This window comes from Copadichromis virginalis, linkage group LG3, assembly GCF_057382275.1.
Source record: "Copadichromis virginalis isolate Kocher_CV1m ecotype Utaka linkage group LG3, C_Virginalis_male_GT1.1, whole genome shotgun sequence".
In the NCBI taxonomy this organism is placed as follows: Eukaryota; Metazoa; Chordata; class Actinopteri; order Cichliformes; family Cichlidae; genus Copadichromis; species Copadichromis virginalis.
Window position 1 is genome coordinate 28,970,893 of NC_140620.1, and position 16,866 is coordinate 28,987,758.

The window sequence follows — 16,866 nt, forward strand, 5'->3', positions numbered from 1 at the left end:
GCAAGCTCATTTTGTTCATCTGGACATTGCAGTTTCAGTCTTGGAACTCAAGAAGTCACATGCATGAGTGAAGCACTTCTCCCACTGAAGACACAATGGCCCAATCTACAGAATCATCTTTCTGGGACTTGGATGATCAGCATGCATCAGGAAACCTCCATTAAGCATTATGAAGAAGATGTCTCTGACTAGACTTTGATGTGTGTGTTAAATTTGTGGGAAGTGACAGTGTCAGTCAAGAAAATATTAATAAGAAGTATTCATTTATTCATTTAAGGTTATACATGCTTTCACCTACATTTTTATATACACAATTTTTAATGTTTATTCTAAAAGCGGGGGGGGGGGGGGGGGCAGCTATGTTCACTTCACTGACCTTCATTTGTAAGATAAAAATTAAACATTGCGAAAAAAAAAGTCAAAAACAAACAAACAAAAAGTTTTGATGCATGCTCAATCAGCCAGGTAAGTCCCAAATGGTTGATTCTGTTTATCTGGACATAATGCAATAGAGAAAAGCTTTACCTTTCATTTTTATATAATTTAAAACAGATGTTTAACAGATTCATGGCTGTAAATCATGAATCTGTTAAACCTTGATAGAAATTAGGACTAACAGCATCACAGTTCTTCCACAGTTCTTCCACATCTCATCCACTTTTACAAAAAATCACCCAAAAAACACAGACAATAAGAGCCACGGCACTTGCTGCGGGTATCCCAATTAGCGGTAACACTGCAGCAGAAAAGGTGATGCTTCTCCGTCTCTCTGGTCGAGGAGTCAAAAGACGTTGATCAGCTGCTATTTCAAAAGACCCAAACACACTTTTTGACAATCATTTACTGCCATTGAAAACACATCATACTGTATGTTTCGGTTATAAATGACAATCAAGAAAATAATGTGCTTCTGAACAGTGAAATCATATTTAAATAACAAAAAAGAAAATAGACTCGTCTTAATAACATACCTGTGACGTTGAGGTGACAGCTCTTATATCCATAACCATGATCAGTGTTCACCTCACACAGGCACAGACCCGAGTCCTCAGTCCTGAGTCTGGACAGTTGAAGTCTGATTCGTCCTTCACCCAGGGCGTCTTTGTCACTAGACAGTCTTCCTGTAAAGTCATTGTCCCTAGAATCTGTGACCTCTACACCATGATCCACATGATACAAGGTTTTGTTCGGGGTTAAAATTTCTGGGATTACAAGGTCCGGTAATATTTCATGCAATTTGTGAGACAAGCTACAAAGGATAAAAAGACTTTTGCTTGATCTGTCAGGTTTGGTGGTGAACGTCCACTCCAGTGTGATGTTGTGGTTCTCCTCTGCATGATAGGAGGTCTGTGTCACATTGACTACAAATGATCCTGTTGAGGAGACAGAGAGGGAAAGAGAGGAGCAGACACACTGAGAAACTGCATTTACTGAGGTTTCATGAGGCTCCCAGCCAACAGAGGATGTATTCTTAAAACAAAAAGTAATAAATAGACCTTTCAAAAAAAAGGAGGTGAGGTCATGAGGTGATCATACTTTTAAAGTTGCAGTTACTAAACTTTGGAAAATACATCGTCAGCCAACTGTGAAGATGAATTTATAGTTGATTTGAGAAACTTGGTCTCAAAGGCATTTTTTTTAAATGCTGTGTACTTGTTTGGTTATTTTGCTTATGTGGCATTTAAAGTTGACCATTTGTGGACCTTACAAGACAAATAAAATTGTTAACGTTTTAATAAACACAATTCCAGCACCAGTTTTATTTAGGATGCCTCAAAGTGCTAAAATTGCCAAAATAAATCATTATAAATAAATGATTAATATGAAATGGTCTTAATGTTCCAATAAATACACCAAAAATAAATGCAGCTGTTAATTACCTTGTTCTTCTTGCTTAATTGTACCAATTTTTGTGCTAATCTTTAGTTTCCAAATGTGTTTAGCGGTTACATATGTTTGATCTGCACCTCAGGAAATAGCAGTGCATTGAAACGCAGCAAATGGAGACCTTTATAAATAAATTAGTGGACAGTTGAAGTACTTATTAATGAAGTGTAAAGCATGCTGCTTAATTGCTGTTTTCATAATCAGTTCGATAATTATTTAACACCTATATTGTTTTGTATTACTTCAGGAATTGTATGCAATTGATGTGCATTTAATAGCAATATAATTTATTAACAGTTACATTTTTTAATTCGACAACTTGCTCTGACAGTCAAATTTTCTCTTGGAATTGAAGCTGTAAACTAACCAGAGACACATGAGGTGAGAATGGTGAGCAGCAGGATCCTGCAGATCATCTTCTCCCTGTGAGAGGAGACAGAGCAAAACAAGTAAAGAAAAGGAGATGAGGTGGACGGTATGAGAGCATGACAAAACTTGTAAATGTAAATAAAAGATCTATGATTTTACATCTAAAACAATATTGATTAAGAAATTAAGGCTGTATTTAATAGCAGTTTGTATCACGAGATGGTGCAGAATGATGTGGTGTTAAAAAATTTTTTTAACCAGGTATTCAAAAACAGAATCACACACCTCAAAATATTTTGTACAATGTCAGTCTTAATTTTACAGTTTTAAACTATTTTTCCTTTTCTTCATTTTTTTAATCGTTGGTGTAAATATAAAAGTTTTTAGTGACGACAGTAGCATGAATTGTATGCAAATAATGAGCTAATGAGCTGCAATAATGCCTTTAGGTTTCATGTTGGAGTCGAAGCTGACTGGATGCTGCAGTGCTTAGAATAAATCGATCAATCTGTCTATGTAAAATGGTTCGAGTCAGGTTGATTTGATCGGTTAAATGTGCTCTAAACTCATGAATGCAGCTGAAGCACATTAGACACTGATGTGATCTTAATGCATCCTCACATCCATTACATTAATCCGATTGCTGTCCACCACTGATGATGATTGGAGTTGGCAATTTCTTTCTAAGGAAAGCCAGTGTGACTTCATCTTGTACTGGACCAGCACGCCTACCTATGGCTTTAGTTCAAAGAACAGACAAGAACAATTCTACAGTTGATGCAACTTCTAGTCTTTTTTCAAAGAAATCCATAAAGCAAATTTCTTATTCTACAATCTGCAACTTTTTTTCCTTTAATGGGGATGTGCAAATAAATACAAATAAAACTGAAATTGGATTAAACAGACCAGCTGGTCCTTCAAATTTAAAAACTGTGTCTCTGGCTCAGTTTCAATAGGGCTGTGGAAGCCTTCGGTATAAAACATAACATTTATCAATAGTATACAAAGAGTACAAAGCTGTAGAGCTTCAATAAAATACATAGTTCAGTCATCTTCACTAAAGAATATGACTAAACATCTCATGGAAATTAAACATTATTGTGGCTTAAAGCTGCAGCACAGTGATGGAGCTGTTGGCTTTAAACTTCTGTCTGAGGTGCTACTCATAACAAAAAAATAAAAATAAAAAAAACCTACAAAAAACCTAAACCAACCAAACAAATAAAAAACATATACTTACAGCAAGAAGATACTGTCTTCGTCTGCCTCTTTGGTGCCGCTGCAACCACAAGTACTTCCCACACAAACAACTGGTGTCCAGTTTAAAACTCACTGAGAGCTCCAGAGACACAGTGGGCAGAGTCAGCTACCAGCACAGCCTAATGATGTCATATATATATATATATATATATATATATATATATATATATATATATACATACATAGGCTTACTGTGGATTAATTTTATTTAATCACTATTAAATATTTTTCATTTTTATGTTAATCTATGTTAATCGCATTTCATTTTGCACAAGCAAACAGACTTCAGAAAAAAGGGAAAATATGTGCACTTAACATGTTTATTGAACACCTTGCACGTTCTTGTTAACAAAAAACTCTGTATAAAGATTTATCCACTCTCTCTGTCACTCTTGGGGAGCACTTCAAGTCCTTGAAACGAGGAACCAAAGCTATGTAAAGTGCATGCTCTCAATGATATTAATAGGTCTGCAGTTTGTTGCAATCCACTTGGCATTGTGTCAGTCAATATGTCCAAGGTAGACTTACTGAGTCCCCGATGCACCATGAGTTGTTTGTCACAAGCTGGGTGACGCGTTAGCGAAAGTGCTAGCAGCATCCCCGGCTAACGTATATTTTGTCTCAATGTGATATTTTAAGCTGGAAGTGCTTTGGTGAAAAGAAAATTCCTTCATGCACAATGTGTGTAACACTTTATGTCAGTCACTGTTCTGTCTTGTTATTTTTTTTAATACTCAAATTTCCCATCAAGAGGGCCAAAGCATGTTTATCATCTTCCAGATTGAGTTGATTGGTTCAGCTGCCCGCCACTACCAGATCAACTGCCCCTTTGCGCGGGTGCAAAGGTAACTACTAGAGATGGACCGATCGGATATTACGTATCGGTATCGGTCCGATACTGACCTAAATTACTGGATCGGATATCGGAGAAAAATAAAAAATGTAATCCGATCCATTAAATATCACGAAAGCACCTCACAAAACTTGCAACACGCCGTAACTCACCTCAGAACGTTAGCACGTCGCAGCAGTATGCATCACGTGATAGAGCGGCTGTGGCATGCAGGACCTGTGGTGGTCTGGATAGCATGTGGAGCTTCGCTAGCAACCTGGCATTTCATCTCCGACAAAGTTATCCCGAGAGAAGTAAAGCAAGTGTGTAAGTTCATCTCTGAATGCTTGTAAAGCATTCCTGCATTAAGCTTAACAACTGATATATGGAGCGACTGCCTCTTCTTGCTGCTACTTCAATCATGAAACTGCTTAATGATCAGCTGATCGGCTTGTCTGTCGCGAGTCCGTCTCTCTTGTTTGTTTTTGGCCCACTTTGCATCAGAAATTAGGAAACCAGCGGATAAACAACAGCAGAACGTTTAAGCTTGCTAAGCTGTTGTTAGAATTTATTTAATATTACTTTCTACACCAGGATCTTTTTTTACGCAGCTGACGGCTGTAACTGTGCAGGGGCGGATCTAGCAAAGTTTAGCCAGGGGGGCCGATAGGGTATTAACAGGGAAAAGGGGGCACAAAGACATACTTTTCTTTCTTATTCTCATTTAAAATGTCTGGCTGTTATTAAATAATTATCTGAATCTTACACCCAAAGTTTTAACCTGATGTAAAATGTATAGAAGTTAATTACTGTATATAGTAACTGTTAAGTCTAATATATATACCCTAGTAAGCTATAGTACATTTTCCTTTGGGAAGTGTTAGATTATAATATTATTTTATGCCATGTTATACCCCTAACTAAAGATTGTGAATTATTATGTAGTTCTCCTGAATTAGAAGAAGCTGATAACTATGGCATTCGTTGAACTGATTTGCATTACATTAGACTGCTGATTTATTGTGGATGAATGATATTGTTTTATGATGTTATAAGAAATACTGTTTGCAGAAAGTCATCGCCTTATTTGTCTGATTAGAAGAGAACAGAATATGCTGGAGTTTTCTGCCCCAACTCAGCAGGAGCAGATAAACGGGGAGCCAAGGTCGTAGCTTAGGCGCCGTGTGAGAGAAAAGCATGTGAATGTTTAGGCTTTTATGATAAGGTGGGAGAACCAGAGGCTATAAGTGTTTGAGCAGTGCTCCACCATTTTGAGATCTGAGGCTGTCTGCATACATTGTCCATCTCCCACGCGTGTGACTATTAAAATCATCGTTTGACTCAACCCGGCCGGACCAGTGTTGTTATTGTGGTTTTTCTCTTGTCTCCATCCCCAATATTTTGAACCTTAACAGAAGGTACCATCTGTGCAGTCTGCAATTTTGTTGAAGAAAGATGTTGAATCTATTTAATATTTCTTGAAAAATAATTGATTTCTGTGCATTTTTTTTCACACTGCATCAAATTAAGGTTGATTACGTCGATTAAGCATCATGAGGTGGAGGGTGGGTGGTTCCCTATTTTTTATTTATTTATTTTTGTTGTTGCTGGGAGTTGGAACCCTGTTAGTTAGGTTGCTTAATATTTACGCTAAGTACTCTTTAAAATACCAGAATAGGGAGGATGGTGTAGGTTTAAGTTTATTAGATTGATCAGTATTGCTGAACTATGAAATTTTTTTTTTTTGCATACAGGTATAACAGAATAGCCTGAGTGTAGTTGTTGTTTTAAACTTGAGTATGAACTTATACAAAATGCAGCAAGATATTTAAAAAAACAGTTTTTTTGATTAAAAAACACTATATCGGATTCATATCGGTATCGGCAGATATCCAAATTTATGATATCGGTATCGGACATAAAAAAGTGGTATCGTGCCATCTCTAGTAATTACTAGGACAAACTGCCTGAAATGCACTGACAGAAACATTTCAGGGATTTGGAGTCAATCTGCACTCCAGATGCGTTAATATCGTTAAATTTTTTGTCGTGATAATCGTGATGACGGCTTAATCTGCGTTAACGTGTTCATTTTGACAGCACTAATATATATGTGGCTTGCAAAAGTATTCGCCCCCCTTGAACTTTTCCACATTTTGTCACATTACGGCCACAAACATGAATCAATTTTATTGGAATTCCACATGAAGCATGAAAGACCAATACAAAGTGGTGTACACGTGAGAAGTGGAACGAAAATCATACATGATTCCAAACATTTTTTACAAACAAATAACTGAAAAGTGGGGTGTGCGTAATTATTCAGCCCCCTTTGGTCTGAGTGCAGTCAGTTGCCCATAGACATTGCCTGATGAGTGCTAATGACTAAATAGAGTGCACCTGTGTGTAATCTAATGTCAGTACAAATACAGCTGCTCTGTGACGGCCTCAGAGGTTGTCTAAGAGAATATTGGGAGAAACAACGCCATGAAGTCCAAAGAACACAGCAGACAGGTCAGGGATAAAGTTATTGAGAAATTTAAAGCAGACTTAGGCTACAAAAAGATTTCCCAAGCCTTGAACATCCAACGGAGCACTGTTCAAGCGATCATTCAGAAATGGAAGGAGTATGGTACAACTGTAAACCTACCAAGACAAGGCCGTCCACCTAAACTCACAGGCTGAACAAGGAGAGCGCTGATCAGAAATGCTGCCAAGAGGCCCATGGAGACTCTGGACGAGCTGCAGAGATCTACAGCTCAGGTGGGGGAATCTGTCCATAGGACAACTATTAGTCGTGCACTGCACTTAGTTGGCCTTTATGGAAGAGTGGCAAGAAGAAAGTTGTTAACAGAAAACCATAAGAAGTCCTGTTCGCAGTTTGCCACAAGCCATGTGGGGGACACAGCAAACATGTGGAAGAAAGTGCTCTGATCAGATGATCAGATGCATTTTGGCCAAAAATGGAACTTTTTGGCCAAAATGCAAAAGACTGTGTGGCAGAAAACTAACACTGCACATCACTCTGAACACACCATCCCCACTGTCAAATATGGTGGTAGCAGCATCATTCTCTGGGGGTGCTTCTCTTCAGCAGGGACAGGGAAGCTGGTCAGAGTTGATGGGAAGATGTATGGAGCCAAATACAGGGCAATCTTGGAAGAAAACCTCTTGGAGTCTGCAAAAGACTTGAGACTGGGGCAGAGGTTCACCTTCCAGCAGGACAACGACCCTAAACATAAAGCCAGGGCAACAATGGAATGGTTTAAAACAAAACATATCCATGTGTTAGAATGGCCCAGTCAAAGTCCAGATCTAAAGCCAATCGAGAATCTGTGGCAAGATCTGAAAACTGCTGTTCACAGACGCTGTCCATCTAATCTGACTGAGCTGGAGTTGTTTTGCAAAGAAGAATGGGCAAGAATTTCAGTCTGTAGATGTGCAAAGCTGGTAGAGACATACCCTAAAAGACTGGCAGCTGTAATTGCAGCAAAAGGTGGTTCTACAAAGTATTGACTCAGGGGGCTGAATAATTATGCAAACCCCACTTTTCAGTTATTTATTTGTAAAAAATGTTTGGAATCATGTATGATTTTCGTTCCACTTCTCACGTGTACACCACTTGGTCTTTCATGTTTCATGTGGAATTCCAATAAAATTGATTCATGTTTGTGGCTGTAATGTGACAAAATGTGGAAAAGTTCAAGGGGGACGAATACTTTTGCAATCCACTGTATATAGATGTATAGATATACACAGTGAGCAGACTGTCGAACGACAGCGATATCAACAACAGGCAAGCACATAGAGTTGGACCTGACTAAGGACTCTTCATTTATAAACAGATTATTTGTCAAAATCACTGTTGTACGGTGTACATTTTAGGACATCGTCAGGTCTCAAGAAAAAATGTTGTCAGGTATCAGACAAAAAATTGTCAGGTCTCAGTTCTCAAGAAAAAAGTTGTCAGGTATCAGACAAAAAATTGTCAGGTCAGGACAAGCCAGCCTCCTACTTTCTTCCCTCACTTGTCTTTCTCTACTTCCTTACTCCATGCAGACAGAGAAGTGGGATGAAGTTTCTCCTGGGCCTGCATTGACTACCATTCACACCTATTGTGAATCTCCTTATTATCCTAAGTTTTTAGAGGCTGAAAGGATGGCAGATATCCTGCATATCTACACTCAACAAAAATATAAACGCAACACCTTTGTTACTGCTCCCATTCCCCATGGGATGGACGTAGAGACCTAGAATTCATTCCAGATACACAATATAACCATCCCTCCCAAACAGTGGTCACAAATCAGTCCAAATGTGTGGTAGTGGGCACATCTGCTATATTGAGATAATCCATCCCACCTCACAGGTGTGCCACATCAGGATGCTGATCTGACATCATGAGTAGTGCACAGGTGTACCTCAGACTGCCCACAACAAAAGGCCACCCTGGAATGTGCAGTTTTGTCTCACAGCAAAATGCCACAGATGCCACAGCAATGAGGGAGCGTGCAATTGGCATGCTGACAGCAGGAATGTCAACCAGATCTGTCGCCCGTGCATTGAATGTTCATTTCTCAACCATAAGCCGTCTCCACAGGCGTTTTAAGAGAATATGGCAGCACATCCAACCGGCCTCACAACCGCAGACCTCATGTAACCACACCAGCCCAGGACCTCCACATCCAGCAGGTTCACCTCCAAGATCGTCTGAGACCAGCCACCCAGACAGCTGCTGGAACAATTGGTTTGCACAACCAAACAATTTCTGCACAAACTGTCAGAAACCGTCTCAGGGACGCTCAACTGCATGCCCGTCGTCCTCATCGGGGTCTTGACCTGACTCCAGCTCGTCGCCGTAACAGACTTGTGTGGGCAAATGCTCACATTCGATGGCGTCTGGCACGTTGGAGAGGTGTGCGCTTCATGGATGAATCATGGTTCACATTGTTCAGGGCAGATGGCAGCTGAGAATGTCCCAGTTCTTGCATGGCCAGCATACTCACCGGACATGTCACCCATTGAGCATGTTCGGGATGTGCTTGACCGGCGTATACGACAGCGTGTACCAGTTCCCACGAATATCCAACAGCCTCGCACAGCCATTGAAGTGGAGTGGACCAACATTCCACAGGCCACAATTGACAATCTGATAGACTCCATGCGACGATGTGTTGCACTGCATGAGGCAAATGGTGGTCACACCAGATACTGACTGGTTCTGGGTCCCCAGACCCCCAATAGCGCAAAAAACTGCACATTCCAGGGTGGCCTTTTGTTGTGGGCAGTCTGAGGTACACCTGTGCACTACTCATGATGTCAGATCAGCATCCTGATGTGGCACACCTGTGAGGTGGGATGGATTATCTCAATATAGCAGATGTGCCCACTACCACACATTTGGACTGATTTGTGACCACTTTTTGGGAGGGATGGTTATATTGTGTATCTGGAATGAATTTTAGGTCTCTACGTCCATCCCATGGGGAATGGGAGCAGTAACAAAGGTGTTGCGTTTATATTTTTGTTGAGTGTATATGGCTGCCTACCGGACCCCCACTTCCTCACAATTCATACCAGGGAGTAAGATAACATCCTGCATTCTTTTAAGTGCTGGAATACCATTAAGTACTTTGCCTGCATTAACCCCACCCCTCCTGAGCCACTCTCCAGTCCCCTGTGCAACTGCAGCCAGTTCAATAAACATTTGAAAACTGCCATCAGTGTATCATCTCTGACCATGGAGACTGGCCTCTGTGTAAATTATGAAGAAACCTCTGATGAAACAGTCAGTAATAGGAAACTGTGGAGATTTACTAACAGACTGTAAAGAACATTCATGTTTGCACACTATGTCAGTTAAAGTTCACTCATACGTTTCCTCCGCTTCCTAACGTCAGTGACTCAGTTTATACATAGTTTATGGCTGCTCTATTAGTTAACAGCAATCACCAACAATAGCTTTCCATTAGTTTAGCTACATTGTAATGAAAAAAGGAAAAACATTCCATAAAAAGACAAACATTAGTATGTTTTTTGTTTGTTTGTTTCTGCATTTATTTTTTAATTTTTTTGACAGAAGTTTCTGTCAGTGTTAAATGGTTATATTTCAGTGTGTTTAAAAACATTTAAAACACATAAGAAATTCCTTATGTTAAAGTAAAAGTCTTACTGAAGGTTTATACTAAAGGTTTCACAGATTTATTTTTTTTTATTTTTTTTTATTATGGGTGGATGGAGGTTTTTTTTTAATTATCTGTAGCTACTATACATGCAGCTATTAAAATGTGCCATTTGGTTATAGAGTTGTTGGAACTCATGCAGGATAGTAAACATTTACATAAATATTCAATAACGTGTGGTAGCTATTTCCTAAAATAATTTAGCAAATCAATGTATTATTTATTAATTGATTTGCTCAAATGCAAAAAAAAAAAAAAAGATTATGGATTATTAAACAGATGGTGTTTAAAAATTGGTTGTTGGTGTTGTTTACCTTGAAAAATATGTGCCTTAAATAGTTTAAAAAAAAAAAAAGAGGTTGTAGTGTAATGGAAGCGAACTATTTAACTCATTCAGTCATAGCACCAAACAGTTATGGTTCCCAAACCTGTTAGTTAAAGGAATAGTCTAGCTTCATTTGTTTTTGTATCAATTCAGTAGCAAAGCTTGTCAGACCACATTCTTAAAAATCCCACACTCTATTATTAGACTTAAAGGCTTAATAAGGGTGTTAGTAATACTATTATTTTTGTTCTTTCCACACCCACAGAAAACCAGTATGGAATCATCAGACCTGTCACGGCCCAGCAGACCAGCCTGAAGATTACTCAGCTTTCAACAAGGCTTTGCTGTTGTTTTGCTTTCTCTCTCTCTCTCTCGCCTGGGGGAACTCTTTATGGGTTCCTGCCTCCTGCGTCTCATTATCCTGCCACTACTTATGTGGAAGAAGCGAGGCTACTCATCGCTGGATTGTTGTGTGAATCGTGTCAGTGTAGCCCCGGCTCTGAGATTGTTCATAGCTCTTGTGGGGTTTTTCCTTCGTTCTAATCTGCATTCTCTTTGCACGTAGACTCCCTGGTCCTGTTTCTGTTTACTTGTGGGGATTTTTTTGTGACAAGTGGAGAGTGACTGGCGGAGTGCAGTGTGTGGCAGAAGAGGAGTGAGAGTGATTTTCCCCGTTTCCTTCCCTTGGATTCCTTGGAACTAATTTTTTTAGTTCCAAGTACCAAAATCATATTTCATTTATTTAAGGTGTTCAAAAAATTAAATATCTTGTTATTTTGCTGTAAATTAAAAATGGTAAATAAATGGTAAATGGCCTGTATTTGTATAGCGCTTTACTAGTCCCTAAAGACCCCAAAGCGCTTTACACATCCAGTCATCCACCCATTCACACACTTAATATAAATCATCAGAAGTGTAAAAAAAATGCCATGAGTGGTTTTACATCTTAGATCACAAAATACAGCTGCAGCTAGATCATAATATAACAGTGTTTATATCCACTGGGACTTTGTAGAGCTGAGTTTCTACATCTGATGACGTAGAAACTTTTGTCGCTGGACTGTGAAGAAATGTGTAGCTTATTTGAGAGTTTAGAAATGTGTTAGGTAGGATGTAGAATTATTGTAGAGACACTGGCACTGCCCTGGATGCAATAAAGGCCTGAGTGTGTCATGAATTTAGGAGTAGATTTTTAGGAGATCCTCTCCCACTTGAACTGCGAAAGTAAGACAAAGAGAAGTTAATGCTGAGTGGAAATTCCCCAAGGGAGACCTGGATGGGGGTCTCAGTGTTTGTAATATATTAACTCTGTTTTCTCTGTTGTTTAGAGGAATTTGGTGTAGCTTGGGTGAGGAGATTACTTTTATGACCGGCAGGAAGTCACGTACACAGAGACACACACACACAGTGCTTAACAAACAAAGGAGTGCAAGATTTGCAGAGGGACACCGGCCTTGCACATCTCCCCTTCTAGAAGATGCATGCTTAAATGAAGATGAATTAAGATGAATAAAGGTTTTTGTGAAAATGACTGAGTCTCTGGATGCCCGAGGAATAAAAGAACCGGGGTGAAACTGATTTCGTAACAACTGTAGATGGCAACAGAGTTGCTATCAGGTCACAGTAGGGGCTGATCCTTTTCTCCACTTTCTGTGTTTGTACTTTGTCTATCTCTCTGCTGAAGAAACTCCTGAGCCTTTCACAAGTCTTCCTCATCACTGCTCACAGCTTTAGGACCTCTTTCATATAAAACTTTGATCTTTACCCGGATTTAGGATTTAGAACTTTAAAATCTTTAGAAAAAAACATTTCAAGTCTGGACAGTTGAAGTCTGATTCGTCCTTCTTTGAGGGCGTCTTTGTCACTCTGGGCTCGTCCTGAAAACTTTTCATCCTGAGACTCTGACACCTCAACACCTTCATGAACATGATACAGGACTGAGAGTTTATCCTCAGTTATCAGGTTACAGATGATGAAGATGTAGGTCCAGGATCTGTCAGGTTTGGTGGTGAACGCCCACTCCAATGTGATGTTGTGGTTCTCCTCTGCCTGATAGCAGGTCTGTGTCACATTGACTACAAATGATCCTGTTGAGGAGACAGAGAGGGAAAGAGAGGAGCAGACACACTGAGAACTGCAACAAATCTGTTGTTGAGCTTTATTTGGAGTTCATAAAGTGAAGCTGTAAACTAACCAGAGACACATGAGGTGAGGATGATGAGCAGCAGGATCCTGCAGATCATCTTCTCCCTGTGAGAGGAGACAGAGGTGAAGAGTCATCAACACATGAGGTCAAAGGTCAGTCAGTACAGCTAGAAGAAGGAAAATCTACAGGTCTGTGTCACATTGACTACAAATGATCCTGTGGGCTGAGCAGTTGATGAAAAATGACACACAGGACACACTAAATTCTCTGAAAGTCTGAATTTAAACAGATATATGATTTAGTAGAAAGAAATTGTATTGAGTACATTGTGATTCATAAAGTTTTAAAGAGGAAAACATCTGAATTTAAAAGGGTTTATGTTAAATCGTCTTCTGACAATATGTTAAACTGTCCAAAAACTGTCCAAATATGAATTGAAGATTAATCATTTTTGACTGAATCTTCAAATGTGATGGAAGTTCTATGTTAAGAGAAATGATGTGACTAAAATGAAATAACCTTAGGTTTAGTTTAAAGTGGGTGAAAGGTCAGACATGGAGAGAACAATATTGTGTGGCTAGATATCGGTGGATTATATGTGAACACAGCGATTGATTGTTTTAGGTGAAGAGGAGGAGTAGGCCATTAACAGAGAATAAATTGGAGTGCCTGGAGACATACTTGGTCAGTTCCTGGGAGTCCTGTGATATGAGTGTTCAAAAGACTGGATATCAGAAGTTCACTGCTGGAAATCCCAGTAGTGACACCAAAGGGATCAAACCAATTGGCATTGTGGACTTGGATTTGCCTCTTTCTCTGCTCATCTTCACCTTTGCCATGTTGGATTATAATTCTGAGAAGAATTTGCACTTCATTCGTTTTAGTTTTATCTTTAACTTTAGCTTTTAACAATTTACTTGCAGACACAAAGCAACAGCTAAAGATAAAATACCTGCTGTTGCTATCTCATTTTTTTTTTATCCCATTACGTTCTGCAGAGCTGCAGGAAAACCCAAAGGCGTAAATGGTGAACTAATGATGGGCAAAGCAAGGTTTCATAAAACACTGAAACATTCAAAGCATTTGTATCAAGACTTTGAAACAATCTGAAACCCTTGCCACAGTGACACCTGCTGACCATTTTGGCTATGACTGCATCTTGATGATGCTGTTCTGTGAAGCAGTGACATAGACAAGCGTATGGGTCTGTTTTCGCAACTTCAGATTTTTAGGTGTTCGTGTCATCAGGTTTGTTCTACACACTGTTAATCAAAGCTCGAAGCTGGCATAGCATTAGGTTTTATTTTGATTTTATTTAAAATATATCTGTTTAAAGAACTAAATTCCTTCTTCATGAAAAGGTAACATTTATCACATTTTCAAGAACTAACTCTGACCAATTGTAACAGTCCACTATATCCAGGCAAACCAGTGCATTTGTCTCTGTTTTCTCGGTGCATCTCATCTATATGACAGCAATCATTCAAAATAGGTATATATATATATATATATATATATATATATATATATATATATATATATATATATATATATATTATTCATAAAGCTATAAAACATCTGATTACTTGATTGCACTTTTGATTTCAGTGTTTAAGGCCTTAGATAATCCATATTGGTCTTTACAATCCAAAGGAACAATAATAATGAGAGATGGAGTATTGTTTTCTTTTACACATGCGCATGTCATAAATAGAGGTAATAGGATCAAAAAGATTAATTTGGTTTTTACAAATATCTCTAGTCGTGGAAGTTTTAAAATAAACTGTTAACACTTAATGAGCGTCTTTTGATTTGGTTTAATCACATGAGAGAGCGCTCTGGTCAAACACCAAAGTGATCTCTAACGATGGCTGCCTCATATCTTATATACACTCACAGAAACACAGAAACAAATAAAATTCTGCAGCACATCATGTAGTTCTATACCTCGAAGTTCAATTCATCCTTGAAACCTTTCCTTCAAAGTGAGAGAGACCCCTTTGTTTTTCACTTAGCCATCACCTAGAGATTTACCTCTCAGATCCTCCCTCCTTTGCCTCCCTGAAAAAGGAAGGAGTCTCACCATCTGTTTAACGTCTCTGACAGCCAGAAATATCAAATATGAAAGGGTTTATAATCATTAAGCCATTAGTACCAGAACAGGACATCAGTCCACTTGTTCTTATTGTTTAATTATGAAGAATTATCATATAAAAATAAAAAACTAAAGTTGTGTCTTAATTGATGCTATTTGAACACATATCTTGTCATTCAATATCTATATTTCAATAAAAACATTTGAAAATCAAACTTTCCCTCATTCACAGTACAGCTACACAGTACACACTGCAAATTTTGGTATTGAGCCAATTCCAAGTAAATACAGATATCAGTACCAATAATTTGAAGTTATTCAAGCAGCTATTTGGGGGAGAGTAGTGTGCCATGACTTGGAAGATGAATTCTCAATTTGCAAATTCTGGACACATTTTAATCGCCACTATATCACTGTGATTGTTACTTTCCACATTAATCAGTTAACACAACAAAACACACCTTTCAGCTTTTCATGTGTTTTGAAACTGGGGTTTTGGAGACCTGAAATGTAAAATTTTCAGTCTCTAAAACACAGAAAAATGTTCGGACGTTTTTCATAGTGCATGTTTTAGGTTTATTTTTCCAAAGAAATAATTAACGATCGATCCAATAGTGTAGATAACATGCTGTCAGTTTGGTATTTTGTCCTAATCCGCTTGCTGTACCTCCGTGTAGGTCTGTATATGTTTTGAGTGGTGTATGTGCATTCGGTTATTGAATCCAAGCATGTAAGTTCTGTGCTGCTCTGCTGGTTAATAAAACCACGTTAACTGAATCTACTGCTTCATCATTATCATACTGGTGTACATAGAACAAATAGCATTACTAGTATTGGTTTGGATCAATCTGCCCACTTCTACTGGCAGCCACCTGGCTTCTCCTTGTCTCCTCTACACCCAACAAAGAGGCAGCTAGTTGTTTGTACTTCTGAGCATTTATGTGAGAATCATGAGCTGCAGTCTTTTTGAAAAGTGTGAGCTATTTTTAATTAAGATGTATTTGTGTTGCGCTAAGACATTTTTATACATAGTTGTTGTAAATGTTCCTTGTAAATTATATTGAGCACTGCAGCAGTTCAGTAGGAGTGAGAAGCCCTCTTTGTTGAAACCCTTTATCTCATGTTTTTTTGGTAGAAGTTTAGGTTAGAAAATTGTCTTTTGTTTGCTTTTACTTTCTGATAGGGAAGAATAGTCTTTGGGTCTGCCTTAAATGAGTCTTTTTTAGTTTCCTTTCTAAGTATATTTTGCTGCATGTGCATGTGCTCTGGGAGGGAGGGTGTAAGCTGCTGATGTGGAAAGAACTTGATTAGGAACCACCATGTTTTTATATAAAACTGAGCTCAGGAAGCACATGTATTGTTTACTGACAGATGGCTGACTTTTGTTGAATTCCAGTGTTGCTGCCTAAAGACACCTTCAAAAAAACATGTGTGCCTAGTCTTTGCTGTCTTCGGCCTTTGCCACTTAGCTTGTACAGTTAATCGCAAATGCTCAATACCAAAACATATGTATGTCACCCTGGGCCCTAACTGAAACAGAAGGTGGTGTAGTCCTTTTCAAAGACTCCCCTTAATCTGTAATCATCCAAAATACCTCATCATTTTTGACTACCCAACTGTATTTATTTCATTTTTTATGTTATTTTCTGTGTTTATAATCATTTCTTGACCTAAGAAATTGTGAGTTAAAACTGGATTATTGTCATCCTGATCTACTCTGATCAGTCAAGCCCATATATATTTAAATACTGACACAAGGTTTGTTTTTTT

The 16,866-nt window shown here is 38.6% G+C and overlaps 1 protein-coding gene across 1 annotated transcript in view; it reads left to right on the top strand.

Annotated features, from left to right (window-relative positions):
* Nucleotides 1-16,866, top strand: part of LOC146713977 (uncharacterized) — a 125,335-nt gene that overhangs the window by 25,825 nt on the left and 82,644 nt on the right. The gene's annotated exons all lie outside the window — the stretch shown is intronic.